The following is a 17,222-nucleotide window of genomic DNA, read 5'->3' on the forward strand; positions in this document are numbered from 1 at the left end:
ATATATATATATTGAAGGCTACGGGCCTCTGAGTACTGAACCACAGCTGACATAGCCCTAACAACACACTCTCTGAGGGATAGCGATGAGTTATTGACTACATCTTTTTTCCCACAAATATGTCAAAGTTATTCTCAAAGCTAGTTTTAGAGTCAGTCAAACATCACACTTTGTACCTGTCTTTGACAGGCTGCATGGACATGTATGGTTTTATTGATGATCTTCTCTTGAGTGGCACCATGTTTTCATCGACTTCTGTGACACTGGATGGCTCACACACCTCCCTTAGGTGACTACTATGCACATCGATAAACGGGTATAATTTCTGAAGCCTGTCATTGCTTGGTTCTCCTCTTTCCACAGCTTTTGAATTGTCATTACAATGTATGTTTTTGATCAGTTTTATGAATTTGCTTTATTCATTTTTTCTTGAATCCAGACAACAGCCAGGCAGGGGTCTTTGGATCAATAATGCTTATGTGATGGTAAGACACGTATGCCCCTCAGTATGTGCACAGCAATGAATGCCTTTATTTCTCCTATGGAAGTAGGCCTCTACTTTATGGAGGGACTTGCAATATTCTTCCCTCTAAAACATTTGATATGCTCTTGGGTCGCACAGAAGTTAGTTTGGTCCTTTTATAGTCACCAACATCTCTTTCATAAATATCAACAGAAAATAATTTATTTCTCTTTCCAGGTAAATTTGGGGAAGCATACCAGTCATGACACTTAGATTTTCAAAGTAGGAAACATGCTTGGACCACTCACCTGCACCATAATCATCACCACCTAATACGCCTTCTTCCTCCGTCCACCCATCACTCCCTCATCTCTATCATGTCATTATGGTTACCACCTTCAGAACTTGACTCAGATTCGGCGTCATTGCTGAGGTCAACAGATAAGTCATCATCAGCATCATCACTGGAGGTATCACAGTTGGGCAGAGAAAAATAATATTCTCTTGCTTCCTTGGTGGTTCTCCATCTTTTTGCCATTTCAAAAACAGTGGGATGCACCAGGAAAAAAAAAGTTTTTGGTTCCATAAAACTAGGATAATTACTACAGCATAACCTCAAACAAACATGAGGATACACAATGAGAGAAAACGGCCTAAGTGAAGCCTCATTGCCAATTATATGAAACAAAGGAAATTTTTTTACCTCAGGAACATTATTGCAACTATGCATTCTGCAATACTGCAAAACACGGTATTAAAAGCTAAGAATCCAGAAGAAAAGCAGCCATTCAACATTGTTGTAGAGCTCACAGCTGTGTACACCACCAGCTACACGTGGAAGAAATGATTGGAGCCTAAGCGTGAATGCCGTTTAGAAAACCTTATAGGAGTCAGAGTGTCTTCAAAATTACCAGCGCAATGCAGTTTCCCTAATTTGGAAGCCATTACTTACTTTTCAGAGACAAGACAAGCAGTCCTGGAAGATTACAGAGCAGAATTCCCAATCTAACGGTAGTGGAGCAGCAATCCCTGACTGCAATGAAAGGAACCCAGGAAAAGATGGGTGCTTTTATGAATGAATGGGAAACCCTGGTCACGTAATGGTTAAGTGCTACGGCTGCTAACCAAAGGGTAGGCAGGTGGAATCCACCAGGCACTCCTTGGAAACTCTATGGGGCAGTTCTACTCTGTCCTGTAGGGTTGCTATGAGTCGGAATTGACTCGATGGCACTGAGTTTTAGTTATGAATGAATGAGAGAGGTTAGGACAGCACATTCTGGTGATGAAGCATTTCTCAGGAGAACAGAGTAACACAAAAACATAGTAGGAATCATTGTGTTGCAGAAATAAAAGGTAAACAGGCAAATGTTTACAAAATAAGCACATCCAGGAAGCATGACTTAATTGAGTGTTCCATCTACACAACAATGAGGCTCTAACTCTGAGCTGCTGAGCTTCAAGCATTTCAAAAGTAACCGGCCTTTAGAACCTGAATAATGCCTTATATCTGAGGTTAAGAGGCGTAAAAGGTGGCTAAAAACCCAAAAAAAACAAACCCATTGCCCTCAATTCCCACTCATAGTGACCCTATAGGAAAGAGTAGAATTGCCCCATAGGGTTTCCAAGGAGTGGCTGGTGAATTCAAACTGCAGACCTCTTGGTTAGCAGCCAAGCTCTTCACCACTGTGCAACCAGGGCTTTGCAAAAAGTGGCTACTAGACACACACACACAAAAAAAAAAACCATTGCTGTTGAGTCAATTTCCACTCATAGCAACCCGACAGAACAGAGTAGAACTGCCTCATAGGGTTTCCAAGGAGCGGCTGGTGAATTTGAACTGCCGACCTTTTGGCTAGCAGCTGAACTCTTAACCACTGAGCAACCACAGCTCTGCCTATCATACAGCACAGGCTTAATGATATTTGCCAAGAAATGAGTGCATGGAGGGACAGTTATGAGGATGATAATAATTAAAATAAAAAATGAAGGTCATTGATTTACTACAATGGTGCTCTAACCACAAAATCCATTAGTTTATTATCAATTGCTCTGAGACTAAATATTTCATATTGCTCTGATTCAGTGCAACCATTACATAAAATAACACACGCTTTTTTCCCCCACCAATAAATGTAAAATAACGAAAAAACAAAAACCTTGCCATCAAGTCAATTCTGACTCATATTGATCCTGTATGACAGAGTAGAACTGCCCCGTGGGACTCCCAAGGCTGTAATCTTTATGGGAGCAGACTGCCAAATTTTTCTACTGTGGAGGGTCTGGTGAGTTTGAACTGCCAACTTTTCGGTTAGCAGCTGAGTGCTTACCACTGTACCACCAGGGGTCCTTGATAATATACTGGGACCATATTATCCAATTGAAATCTGATACACACAAAATGAGAAACAATATTGTAATAAATAGTGACTAAATTAAAGTAAACATATGGGCTAAAATGCTCCAAAGCAGTTTCTATTATAACGTGAAGAGTGGCGTAGGGCTTGGAAGAAAACTTATTTTTACAACATGTATTTAATAATGGGAGATTCGTAGGTTTGGAAGGGGGGTAAAATTTTAAATCTTTAGTGATAAATTTCTCTGAGTAACTGGCTAAATTTATACCAGGTGGTCAAACTAATAGAAGAGGTAAATTTTAATAGAAGAAGAAGGGGAAAAAATGATAAAATATTTGTATTCAGAAAAAGAAAACCTCAGTATAATGAATAAAAATCAACTTAAAATTTTAAAAATCATCATATCTGTCATTAAATAAAAGAATGGCTAAATCTGCTCCATCATTGCTGCTAACTTAAAATTACAGTCATGAATTTTACAGATAATAATAAAAACTAAAACAAACTTGTTGCCATCCAGTTGATCCCGACTCATAGCGACCTTATAGAACAGAGTAGCTGGTGGATTCAAACTGCAGACCTTTTGGTTAGCAGCTGTAGCTCTCCATAGCTCTTAATCACTGTACCACCAGAGCTCCATGGATAATAATAGTTAACCCACAGACAATAATATTGAACACTTTTTTTGATACCTACTGTCGACCAAAGGGAGCCCTGGTGGCGCATCAGTTAATTACTTGGATGCTAACCAAAAGGTTAGCAGTTCAAATCTACCAGTAGCTGCTTGGAAACCCTATAAGGTAGGTAGTTCTACTCTGTCTTGTAGGGTCGCTGTGAGTCAGAATCGACTCAGTGACAACGGGTTTATTTATTTATTTTTAATGAGTTGGAATTGCCTCAACAGCAGTGGGTTTGGTGTTTTAGATTTATGGGCCAAGGATTGAGCCCTCGTGGCCCAAACAGTTGGCTCTGCTATTAACCAAAAGGTTGGTGATTTGAACCCATCTAGCAGCTCCATGGGAGACAGACCTGGTGATCTGTTTCCATAAAGATTATAGACAAGAAGACCCTACGGGAAGTTCTACTATGTCACATGGGGTTGCTATGAGTTAGAATCAACTTCATGGTATCTAACAACAACTTGGACTAAGGACTGCTCTACACACTGTGTATACATTAACTCATTAATTCTAAAAACAACCTTATATGGTAAGCCTTGTTTTTATCTTCATTTTATACATGAGCAATCAAAAGCACAGAGAACTTAAGTGATTTGCCTAATGTCACATAGCTGATAGTAGAGATATGATAGTAGAGATATGATCCATCTTGGGAAGTAAGGATCCAGAATCTGTATTCTAATGTCTACCATGATTTCCTGCTTCAAGGGTAGTCCAATTCCATCGTGGTTTAGCCAGTAACCAGCCCTTCCTCCACATCTCTATGGACAGAACAAGTTATTCATCACCTTTTCACTCCATGTGGAAATGTTTCTGAAAAATTAAGAAATATTCTAGAAATGTGCCAGAATGGTCTGCATTATGATAGCAATATCTTGACGACAAGCTTTTGAGATACTTTTTGCCAGATGCAAGGCCTAATGGTGAGTTGACAGTAGCTCTTTCAGAAGTGTACTCTCACTAGCCAAGCACCAATGAGAATGCTCTGTAAATTAGAAAAGCAATTTTTTTTGGTAACCATGAAATATGGCTGTCACTCTCACTGGACTACTTAGATTATATTGGGAGCAAATCTAAAACGTAAAAAAACCTTGCTACTACATCTTTAAATGTAAATTTCAAAATTCTTGACTGCTTCTTTTGTCTTCCTCTGTGTTCCCTTCTTCCACCTGACCAACTTGCATTTAGCCATTTCATTCTTAACTCAGCTTAAATGTCACCTGCTCCAAGAATCCTCCCTTGATACTTCATTTTCCCTATTCCCACCTGGAAACCCTGGTGGGGTAGTGGTTAAGTGCTACAGCTGCTAACCAAAGGGTTGGCAGTTCCAATCCACCAGGCACTCTTTGGAAACTATGGGGCAGTTCTACTCTGTCCTATAGGGTCGCTATGAGTCAGAATCGACTCCACGGCACTGGGTTTGGCTCTCAGTTTTTTATTCCCAGCTGATGAGGTGCTCCCATAGCGTCCCGTACATGACTGCCGTCACATTTATCACATCAAAGAGTATTTTTCTACTCTCTCTCTCTCTCTCTCTCTTCCCTCTTTCTCCCTATTTGGCTGTGAGCTTCCTGAGAGTAAGTTCCAGCCCAGCATCCCCAGTGACCATCACATTTCTTGACACATTGAAAAAAAAACCTGCCATCGAGTTGATTCCTACTCACAGCGACCCTATAAGACAGGGTAGAACTGTCCCATAGGGTTTCCAAGGAGTGCCTGGTGGATTTGAACTGCCAACATTTTGGTTAGTAGTCATAGCTCTTAACCGCTATGCCACCAGGGTTTCCTCTTAACACATGGTAGGTGCTAAATAAAAGACTGAGCATTCACAGCTGTACATAAGAAGTCAAAAGGTAAACAGAAGGCTTTTTCAAAAATACAATATTAGAGCAGGAGAAGAAAGCTGTAGACTCCAAATGATTAATGTCATTGTGTTGTGATTGTCATATACATCCATATTCATGATAAGGTGAGGACCCCTGTAGGGACTGAAATGCTACAGAAATGTTCTGGGCCAGGTTGTCCCTGTAAATGGGTCATGTTTGTACAAGGAGAATCTATGACACTTATTTTTCTAGGCCTCTATTATTCACTAACACTTTCCTGACTGAAATAGTGTTTACTCGGATATGTTACTACCTCTCAATTGTTTCTTATTCTGGATTTTAAGATGTACATATCTTTCTCTGATTTTATCCATTCTCTTATTTTTGTTCTTTAACTTCCTGATGGCAATCTTGTTGCCCTCACTTTTTTTTTTTTTTTGGTAACATTTTATTGTGCTTTAGGTAAAAGTCTACGCAGCAAATTAGTTTTCAATTCAATAATTCACAGACAAATTATTCCGTGACATTGGTTGCAATCCCCGCAATGTGTCGGCGCTCTTCCCGTTACTACCTTGGGTTCCCTGTCTCCATGCATCCAGTTTACATTCATCCTGTTTCCATGCCCATTTCTGCCTTCTCATCTTTGCTTTTGGGCAAATGTTGCCCTTTCGCTCGTGTAGTTGATTGTTCTATGGAGCACATTACTCACAGGTGCTATTGTTTATTTTATAGGCCCGTCTATTATATGGCTAAAAGGTGGCCTCTGAAAGTCGCTTCATTTCCAAGTTTGAAGGTGTCTTAGGGCAATAGTCTTGGGGGTTCCTTCAGCCTCTATCAGACCAGCAAGTCTGGTCTTTTTTATGAATTTGAATTTTATTGTACATTTTTCACCCATTTTAACTGGGACCTTTTATTGTGTTCCTGTCAGAGCAGTTGGTAGTGGTAGCTGGATATCATCTTGTTCTTCTGGTCTCAGGCTAGTGGAGGCTGTGTTTCATGCGGCCATTAGTCCTTTGGACTAATGGCTTCCTTGAGTCATTTGTTTGTTTCACCCTCCTTTGTTCCAGACTGGAAGAGACCAATAGTTGTATCTTAGATGGCTATTTGCAAGCTTTTAAGATCCCAGATGCTACTCACCAGCTTAGGATGTAGAACATCATCTTTATTAACATGTTATGACAATTGACCTAGATATCCTCCAGGACTATGGTCCTTAGCCTTTAGGTCCAGTAACTCAGTGGCATGAGGTGTTTGGATATATCTAAGAAGTTTCCATAACTGTGCCCACTATGTGCTCCATTATATATATGAATATACATGCAAATATTTATATAGAAATATCCACCACCGTGCTTGTATATGCATGTGGATGTACTCCCGTATGACCACCAACATCTATTTAGCACACGTAGCTACGTAGGAATCCACTCATAAATTACTGTTTTTGTTACTGTTGTTACAGGATTATATATGTTATAGTATTTACCGTAGTTGCCCTTTATTCTTGTGTACCTCTCATTGTCTTCCTTTGCCATGGTCATGTTGTGCTGACTTCCCCCGTGTTGTGTATTGCCTTTTTCTTCCCTAGAATTAACATGTTTCTACTACGTATTTTGGAAACCCCGGTGGTGTAGTAGTTAAGTGCTTTGGCTGCTAAGCAAAAGGTCCACAGTCCAAATTCACCAGCTGCTTCTTGGAAACTCTGTGGGGCAGTTCTACTCTGTCCTATAGGGTCAGTATGAGTCAGAATTGACTAGACAGCAACAGGGTTTGTTTTTTTTTTTTTTTTTTTGGTACTATCTATTTACAGATTCTGGAAACCCTGGCATAGTGGTTAAGAGCTACCGCTGCTAACGAAGAGCTTGGCAGTTCAAATCCACCAGGTACTCCATGGAAGCTCTATGGGGCAGTTCTACTTTATCCTTTAGGGTCACTATGAGTCAGAATCAACTCAATGGCAGTGATTTATTTATTTACAGATTCTCCCTCCCTCCCTCCCTCTCCCATCACTGGTAACTGTCAAAGAATGTTTTTTTCTGTGTGTAAACCTATTCTTGACTTTTTATAGTAGTGGTCTCATACAGTATTTGTTCTTTTGTGATTGACTTATTTCACTCAGCGTAATGTCTCCCAGATTCATCCACGTTGTAAAAAGTTTCATGGATTCATCATTATTCTTTATCACTGGTATTCCACTGTATGTATGTACCACAATTCACTTATCCATTCATTCATTGATGGACATTTAGGTTGTTTCCATCTTCTTGCTATTGTGAATAATGGTGCAATGAACATGCGTGTGCATATGTCTATTCCTGTCACAGTTCTTATTTCTCTAGGATATATACCTGGGGATGAGACTGTTGCATTGTATGGCATTTCTACTTCTAACTTTTTAAGGAAGCACCATACTGTTTTCCATTGTGTCTGCCCCGTTTTACAGTCCAACCAGCAGTGTATAAGAGTTCCAATCTCCCCACAACCTCACCAGCATTTGTTGTTTTCTGTTTTTTTGATCAGTGCCATTATTGCTGGGGTGAGATGATATCTCATTGTGGTTTTGATTTTTATCTCTGTAGTGGCTAATGATGCAAACATATCTTCATATGTTTGCATCATTAGCCTGAATGTCTTCTTTTGTGAAGTGTCTGTTCATGTCCTTTGTGCATTTTTTTATTGTTTTGTTTGTCTTTTGGTTGTTGAGGTGTTGAAGTTTTCTATATATTTTAGAGATTAGATGCTTGTCAGATTATGTCATTGCCAAAACTTTTTTCCCAGTCTGTAGGTTCTCTTTTTACTCTTTTGGTAAAGTCTTTTGAAGAGCATAAGTATTCAGTTTTTAGGCGGTCCCAGTTATCTAGTTTATCCTCTGCTGTTTGTGCATTTTTAGTTATGCTTGATAGTCTATTTATGCCATAAATTAGGGACCCTAGCTTTGTGCCTATGTATTCTTCCATGAACTTATAGTTCTATGTTTAACATTTAGGTCTTTGATTCATTTTGAGTTAGTTTTTACATGTGGTGTGAGGTATGGCTCCTGTTTCATTTTGCTGTGAATGAATATCTAGTTTTGTGAGTACCATTTATTAAAGAGACTATCTCTTCCGCATTTAATGGACTCCAACCCTTTGTTGAACATCAGCTGTCCATAACTGGATGTATTTATTTCTGGATTCTCAATTCTGTTCCATTGGTCTATGTTTCTGTCATTGTACCAATACCAGTCTATTTTGACTACTGCGTTTGTCCCTTTTTTGGATTCTTTTATTTATCATTGAAACCAGGTCATTTTTGAGAATGAGCAAGTGCACTATTAATAGGACAGAACAAAAGACATAAACTAGGACTGTTCGGCAAACTGGGACATCAGCCTACTTCTTTCCGGCTCTTGGTAACAACTGTTGTACACATTAAGCTCCTGCCCTATATGCTAGGCAGTATTATATATTACTGTAGAAGAGACAGTGTTCAAAATTGATGGTGACAGTTATAAAAACAGAACTTAAAGAATTTTGTAAGTCAGAACATAGGAACAGATAGTCAAAACAAGGATAAATAGTTCATTTGCTTACTTAAATCATAGTTTTCTTTTGCTTACTAAAATATTATATGTCCCTGAGACAATTGATGCCATATCCTAAATAAATGCACAAAATATGCCCTCTCTTTATAACTTAATTAGATGTCTTTCAAAAAGCTATAAATTCTGTATATAAAAAACTATACATTCCATTGATAATAGGGAGAGTTCTGTTCTGTTTCTGCTTGTGAGTATTCAAGTTCAATGCTGACTTCTACTTTCTTTGCCCTATGGCTTTCTCACTCCCCATCAATTGAAAATACTGTTTCCTAAGAGGCTTTTATTCTTTCTTCTTCATGATGTTAAATTAATCAGTTTCTAAATCTCTTCTAGTTCACTTCTTCCTCCACAGTTTATATTTTGCTCACTGGTGAGGAATGAGAATTCTAAAACACTCAACCTGTACATAGACAAAGAGGCAGTCATTCAAGCAGAACAAAGGGATATATCATGGCTTAATGTCAGGAAAGGTGTGTGTCAGGGTTGTATCCTTTTACCGTACTTATTCAATTTGTATGCTGAACAAATAATCCGAGAAGCTGGACTACATGAACAAGAATGGGACATCAGGATTGGAGGAAGACTTATTAGCAGTCTGCGGTATGCAGATGACACAGCCTTGCTTGCTGAAAGCAAAGAGAGCTTGAAGCACTTACTGATGAACATCAGAGACCACAGCCTTCAGTATGGATTACACCTCAAAACAAGGAAAACAAAAATTCTCACAACTGGACAAATAAACAACATTATGATAAACGGCGAAAAGATTGAAGTTGTCAAGGGTTTCATTTTACTTGGATCCACAATCAACACCCATGGAGGCAACAGTCAAGAAATCAAAGGATGCATTGCACTGGGCAGAGCTACTGTGAAAGACCTCCTTAATGTGTTAAAAAGTGAAGATGCCACTTTGAGGACTAAGGTGTGCCTGACCCAAGCTGTGGTATTTTCAGTCATTTCATAGGCATGCAAAAGCTGAACAATGAGTAAGGAAGACAGAAGAAGAATTGAACCTTTGAATTATGGTATATGTGAAAAATATTCAGTATACCAATGACAGCCAGAAGAATGAACAAATCTGTCTTGTATAGACAGATTGTTCCTTAGAAGTGAGGTTGGAGAGACTTCATCTCACATAGTTTTGACATGTTATCAGGAAGGACCAGTCCATAGAGAAGGGCATCACGCTTAGTAGAGCAGAGGATCAGCAAAAAAGAGGAAGGCCCTCAGTGAGATGGATTGACACAGTGGCTGCAACAATGGGCTCAAGCATAGCAACAATTGTGAGGATGATGCAGGACCTGGCAGTATTTCCTTCTATGGTACAGAGGGACGCTATGAGTCAGAACCAACACAACAGCACCTAAGAACAACAAAATTGCTATGAAAAGTAAACAAAAACAAAAACAAAAACAAAACCACCCCCTCACACATAGCTATACAAACAAAAGTGCATATATGTATTTCCTTTCCTGTATTTTTCAACTCTCTTTCCCTTCATAACTGCATGTTTTTCTTTCTTCTCTGGAATTAAAATAAATAAAAGAAAATCATCTTTTCCATATAATTAAGGAGTATAACACCAAGACAAATGGAATAAATTATATGGAATATCTTCAACCCTTTCAATTCCAAGAATAAAAATAAATATCAAAGGAAAAGAAAATTATATAAATATGGTAATTGTCATTTGTATTTTTCAGTTAGTTGACTAACATTCAGTATGACAGTGATCCTTAGTTTGACTTCACCAGTTTTCTATTATAAATATGAAAGCCAGAAATAAAGAAAGGAAGAAGAAAAGACAGAGAAAGAAAACAGAAACAGAGAGGGAAGTGGGAGAAAGTGAGAGAGAATAGAAGTGAAGGAAAAATAATTATGGTCAGTTTAGGTCATAATTTTTAAATGGCCACTGAAATTCAAAGTCAGAGCAATAAAAATCTAGATTTAGAAGTGGGGTGTTTGGTAATGCTTTTTATGTCTTTTTTAGGAGATTGTAGTTAGACAGCACACTGAAGGTTTTGACTTTCTTCTCCTTTCTTATTCTCATGTTGTGGTGTGAGACATGGTTAGCATAAGAGGTGCCTCTTGCTCTTTGTTCAGCTACCACTGCTAGCCTGGCCTTGTCCATCACCCCACGAGAGCAAAGGCTGCCAAATGTACCACAGTTCCTATGCCTAGGCGTTGTCTCAGAGGCCCATGAAGCTGCTGTGTTGGGAGCCCAAGAAGCTCCAGCACTCAGGTCTGCTTTGACAGGAATCATGGAAACTTTCACTCCCCCCACTACTTCTGGACTTGCAAGAAATACTTCATCCCTGGCCAGGGATTCGAAGTCACCAGCAGCTGACTGAAGGATCCAGGTAACAACTCATGGAAGCGTGGCAGAATTAATGCTCCATAGGGAAAGATTTGCACAAGGAGAGAAGGAAGATAGGCAAGAGTGGGTCAACATCTCTTCCTTCCCTCCACCCACAGATTGTTCTGAAGTGGTGTTTCCACACTTCGCACTTAAGAAAGCAACCAGCAATGTTTTGTTGTGAACTGGGCCAGCTCAATAACTCATCACTTTGTATTTGCTTTCCATCCAATCCCAACTCCATTCCCCTCGTTATTGTTTTGCTGGTCTAGGATTCCACCTCCGAATAAACTCTTAGCAAGTAATTAATCTTTGCCTTGGGCTCTGTTTTCTAGGGCACTCACCCTGAAACAAAGTATCCATTCTTTGTATTGCTAGATATAAAAGCCTCACTTTTATATAGATTTGTATAGATTTCAGTGAATTTCTTTTATCCAGTCATATCAGCTTTTGCTTATTTTTATCCTAAATATTTCTTAAATCCAGCTCTTTCCTGCCTCTGTTTACACTGCCTTCATATGAGCTATCATCTCTCTCTAGAAATATAGTCACAGGCTTCCATTTACTCTACCAACCTCTAATTTAGGTCTTGAATTCATTCTCCATGCAACTGTCAAAGTGATTCCTAAAGCATGCATTTAGTCATGCTTTTCTTTTGCTGTAAAACCTCTTAATAGTACAAGGAGCCCTGGTGGCACTGGTCAGATGTTTGGCTGATAACCAAAAGGTCAGAGGTTCAAATTCACCCATTGGCTCCACAGAAGAGAATACCTGGCAATCTGCTCCTACAAAGATTACAGCCTAGGAACCATATGAGGCAATTCTTCCATGTCCTATAGGGTTGTTATGAGTAGGAGTCAACTCAGGGCACACAACAATGGGAAAGATAGGAGTCTGGGTCATGCAAATGCTAAGTGCTGAACCAAAAGTCCTTGGTTCAGACCCACCCAGTGGCACTTTGGAAGTCAGGTCTGGTGATCTGGTTCCAGAAGGCGCCAGCCTTGAAAATCCTATAGAGCAGTTCTACTCTGCACACATAGGGTTGCCATCAGTTGAAATCAACTCAAAGGCAAATAACAATCAATATGAAAGTTACATAACCAAGCTACAGTTTAATTTATCAAGTTATAAGGTTATTAAATCTGAAAAAACAGTTTAAGTGACCACATTGAACCACATATTTCCAACTAGGAGAGAGTGTGAACAGTTCTGTGTGTGTGAGTGATTTTTTTGGAACTGACACCATTGTTTATATTAGGCTTGAGATGATTTTATCTAGGCCGACTGGCTTAACTTTGTCAAATATGTTTTCCTCAAAATCATATAAAGCCCTTCCTGAAAACATTTCAGGATCCTCCACTGAGGGCTACCAAGAAGAATTTGTTACATGATTTCAAATATGGAAATCATTATGCCTTACATCATAGAAGAGAGCTTGCTTTATTATTTTTAGGTTTTTACACCTCTGTCAAAAGGAAAGATTTTATGGTATGAGCAATTAACCTTTATTTTACCCAATAACTTCAGCAAAATTTTACTGTTTCCAGCTTATTTCGGATACAGTTGCCTGAAAAAACTCTCTATAATACAGATCAGTGTAATGGCCAAATACATTATATGCAAATAATTGCCTTGAGATGAGTCAAGCAAGCCTTTTTTGTTTTTGTTTTTGGTCAAGTTTTAATAATTTCAAAGCAAGTAAGATTTTCCTATAAGTCTGCTAACAAGGAGAAATAGAATAATAAGAATTGCTAACACAGAGCAAAACAAAGACAGATTAAAATGCATTTATTGCAGTAATAACATTACACCCAAAGTATTAAAATAATGGGAAAAAGGTGTTGTTTTCTCAGTTCCTACCACTAAGCAAAACCAAAATCCCTGGACATTGTATATAAAACAGGCATAAAGAGATGCTGAAAGGTGAAGAGAAGAGGACAGACCAGCTTTGGACCTGGGGATCCAAGGAAGGACAGGTTGGCGAGTTTCCTGAGTTTTCTTTTTGACTCAAATAGCCCAGACTGAGTGAAGAGCCAGCATCCCCGAAACTCCAATGGGCACAGACAAAAAAGCTCAAACAAAACATGTTATCTTTAGCAAAAGGACAAGGAAAGATGGAGTTTAAACAGAAAACTTTTAGAGAATGATCTCCCTACTCCATGCAAACAGCACAGATTAAAAAATAAATAAATAAACATATGTCCCCACCCTACCAATGCCAGCAAAGGCTGAGTGGAGAGCCTAGACTTCTACCCTCACAAGGCTGAAATGAACAGTCTCAACACAACTGCTAAAGTAGTATCAGAGAAGGCCAAATAAAGAGATGAGACTTTCATCCCCACCTTCCAGCATGTCAGTGGAGAACATGTGGGGAGGCTGGACTTCCACCACCACATGCAAATAACAAGCTCCCTCTCCCCTTCCCTTCCCTTCCCTGATGGGGTGATGTTAGAAGGAGGCCTAATAGAAAGTTACGATTTTCACCATTGCCCAACGGTAACGAGGCCACAGTGTCAGTTGGAACCATGTGGAGAGAAAGGACTTTTCATCTTGCTAACATTAACAAGAGGGACCCCCTTTCCCTCCAGAGTGTCAACAGAGACTGCATGAAGAACCTAGACTTCTACCTCCACTTGGCATTAATGAGGTGGTGCCCTCCCCGCATCTCATGCTCAAATGTTACCAGAGAAACAAAAGATTTAATCCAGAGTCTCATAACATAATATGAAAATGTCCAAGTTTTGATAGAAAATCATTTATCATACCAAGAAACCGAGCAATTTCAAACTGAATGAAGAAAGAAAATCAATGGATTATAACACTGATATGACAGGGATTTTAGAATCACCTAAAAAATGTTTAAAGCAGCCCTGATAAAAATGCCTCAACAAGCGATGTGAATATGTTTGAAACAAATGAAGGACTAGAAAGCATCAACAAACAAATACAAAATTTCGGTGAAGAAATAGAAGATATGAAGAAGAACCAAATTTTGTATCTGGAAAATACACTAACTGAAATGAAAGCTCAGTGAATGAGCTCATCAAAAGAATGGAAGGTATAGAGGAAAGAATTAGTAAACTGGAAGATAGAAATAAATTATGCAATCTGAACAAAAAAAGAGAGAGAAAATACACTAAAGGGGATAAAAAGGGCTTTAGGGTTTTGTGGGACTATAACAAAAGGTCTAAAGTTCATGTCATTGGAGTCATGGAAGGAAAGGGAAAAGAGGGCAGACTGAAAAGGTACTTGAAAAAGTATTCAGAGATATAATGGCTAACACATTCCAGATCTGACAGTAGACATGAACCTACAGATTTAAGAATCAAAGTAAACTTTAAGCAAGATAAAATCAAAGTAATCCACACCAAGACAAGTTATAATTAAACTTCTCAAAACTAAAGACAGAGAAAAAAAACCCAGAACATTGGCATCTTACCTATAGAAGGAAAACATTCAGATGAAGTAGATTTCTCATCAGGAACCATGGAGGCCAGAAAGAAGTGGCCCAGCATTTTTCAGGTGCTGAAAGAAAAGTACTTTCAACTCATAGCCAGTAAAAACATCCTTCAGAAATGAAAAGGAAATAAATATACTGTCAGATGAAGGGAAACTATAAGAGAGTTTGTTGTCAGTAGACCTATCCTGTAGAATGGCTAAAGGTACTGCTCTAAAAAGAGAGGAAATAGAGGAAAGATAGCCTTTTCAACAAATGGTGCTGGAGCTAATGGACATCCATAGGCAAAAAAAAAAAAAAAACAATTTCAATCTGAGTTCCATGCCGTCAAACTCAAAATGGATCATAGACTTAAAACATAGAATTTTTTTTACCACTCTTTGGAAACCCTAGGGGACAATTCTACTCTGTCCTGTCAGGTCGCTGTCAACTCAAAGGCAATGGGTTTGGTTGGGTTTTAGGGCTAGAGAAAGTATTCTTAGATTTGACATCAGAAGCTTCATCCATAAACAGAAAATTTGATAAACTGGACTTCATCAAAATTAAAAATCATTTTCACTGTGAAAGACCCTGTTAAGAAGATAAAAACAGTGGGAGAAAATATTTGAAAACCATATAGCCAACAAATGAATAGTATCTTGAATTTATAAAACCAGTGCCATCGAGTCGATTCCGACTCATAGTGACCCTATAGGACAGAGTAGAACTGCCCCATAGAGTTTCCAAGGAGCGCCTGGCAGATTCGAACTGCCAACCCTTTGGTTTGCAGCTGTAGCACTTAACACACCACCAAGGTTTCCTGAATTTATAGAGAACTCTCGAAACTCAATAGTAAAAAACAAACAAACCAACTATATAATGGGTAAACGACATGAATAGACAGTTCAACAAAGAGGATATATAGTTGGCAAATAAACATATGAAAAGATGTTCAACATCATTAGCCATTAAGGAAATACAAATTAAAACTGGAATGTGTATCACTACATACCTATTCCAGTGACTAAAAAAAAAAAAAGTGATCACACCAAATGCTGGTGAGGATGTGGAGAAGCTGAACCACTCACACATTACTAAAAAAAAGGGAGCATAAAAAGTATAGCCACTCTTTTCAGACCCAAAGTCTCATAAGACCAGACTTAATGGTCTGACTGAGACTAGAAAGACCCCAGTGGTCATGGCCCCCAGACCTTCTGTTGGCCCAGGACAGGAACCATTCCCGAAGCCAACTCTTCAGACAGGGATTGGACTGGACAATGGGTTGGAGAGGGATGCTGGTGAGGAGTGAGCCTCTTGGATCAGGTGGACACTTGAGACTATGTTGGCATCTCCTGCCTGGAGGGGAGATGAGAGGGTAGAGGGGATTAGAAGCTGGCGAAAAGGACACGAAAAGAGAGAGTTGAGGGAGAGAGCAGGCTGCCTCATTAGGGGGAGAGTAATTGGGAGTGTGTAGCAAGGTGTGTATGGGTTTTTGTGTGAGAGACTGACTTGATTTGCAAACTTTCACTTAAAGCACAATAAAAATTATTTTAAAAAAAGAAAAAAATATAGCCATTCTGGAGAATAGTTTGACAGTTTCTTAAAAAGCTAAATATATATATATATAACCACAGGATGCAGCAGTATTACTCCTGGGCATTTATTCCAGAGAAATGAAGATTTGTTCACTCAAAAACCTGTACACAAATGTTTATAACAGCTTTATTCTCTGTAGTCAAAAACTGAAAACCACTCAGATGGCTTTCAGTGGGTAAATGGCTATACATGCAGTGGGTCATCCTTAACCATGCATACTACTAAGCAATAGAGAGACATGAACTATTGATACACTAAACAACCTGGATAAACCTCCAGAGAATTATGCTGAGTGAAAAAAGATAATCCCGAATGATTATATACTATGAGTCCATTTATATAAAATTATTGAAATCACAAAATTGCCAGGGGCTAAAGAGGGGATTGGGTGGGGGGGGTATGGCTATAAAAGGGCAACATGAGGGATACATATGGAACCGTTTTGTATCTTGACTGTATTAATTTCAGTAACCTCACTGTGACATTGTAATATAGTTTTGCAAGATTTTTTTTTTTTTAATTCTTATTTATTCTACCCATATTACACATTTTTTAAAATACTGTTAGGGGCGATGGTATAATATGGGAATGGATAAGGGTGATGGTTAAATAACATGAAAAACATAATGTCACTGAGCTGTACATGTGAAGATTATTGAAATGCCAAATGTTTTGTTGCATATTTACCACAACAAAGACAACAGTAGAAGTACTGATACCATTGTCCTATATATTATTTAACATTATAATACATTTAAAAAATACTATTTATCTCTTTTCCTCTCTCTAGTGCTGTTGTCTACCACTGCAACACCTTTTCTAGAAGTAGATTAAATGTATTTACTTCTCTTTGCACTAAGTTCATTATTTAGATTTCTAATCATGCCTGCCAATATTAGTAATAAACTGCATAGTAATTGATTGTCTTAGT

The sequence above is a fragment of the Loxodonta africana genome, chromosome 1 (assembly GCF_030014295.1).
Source record: "Loxodonta africana isolate mLoxAfr1 chromosome 1, mLoxAfr1.hap2, whole genome shotgun sequence".
Lineage (NCBI taxonomy): Eukaryota > Metazoa > Chordata > Mammalia > Proboscidea > Elephantidae > Loxodonta > Loxodonta africana.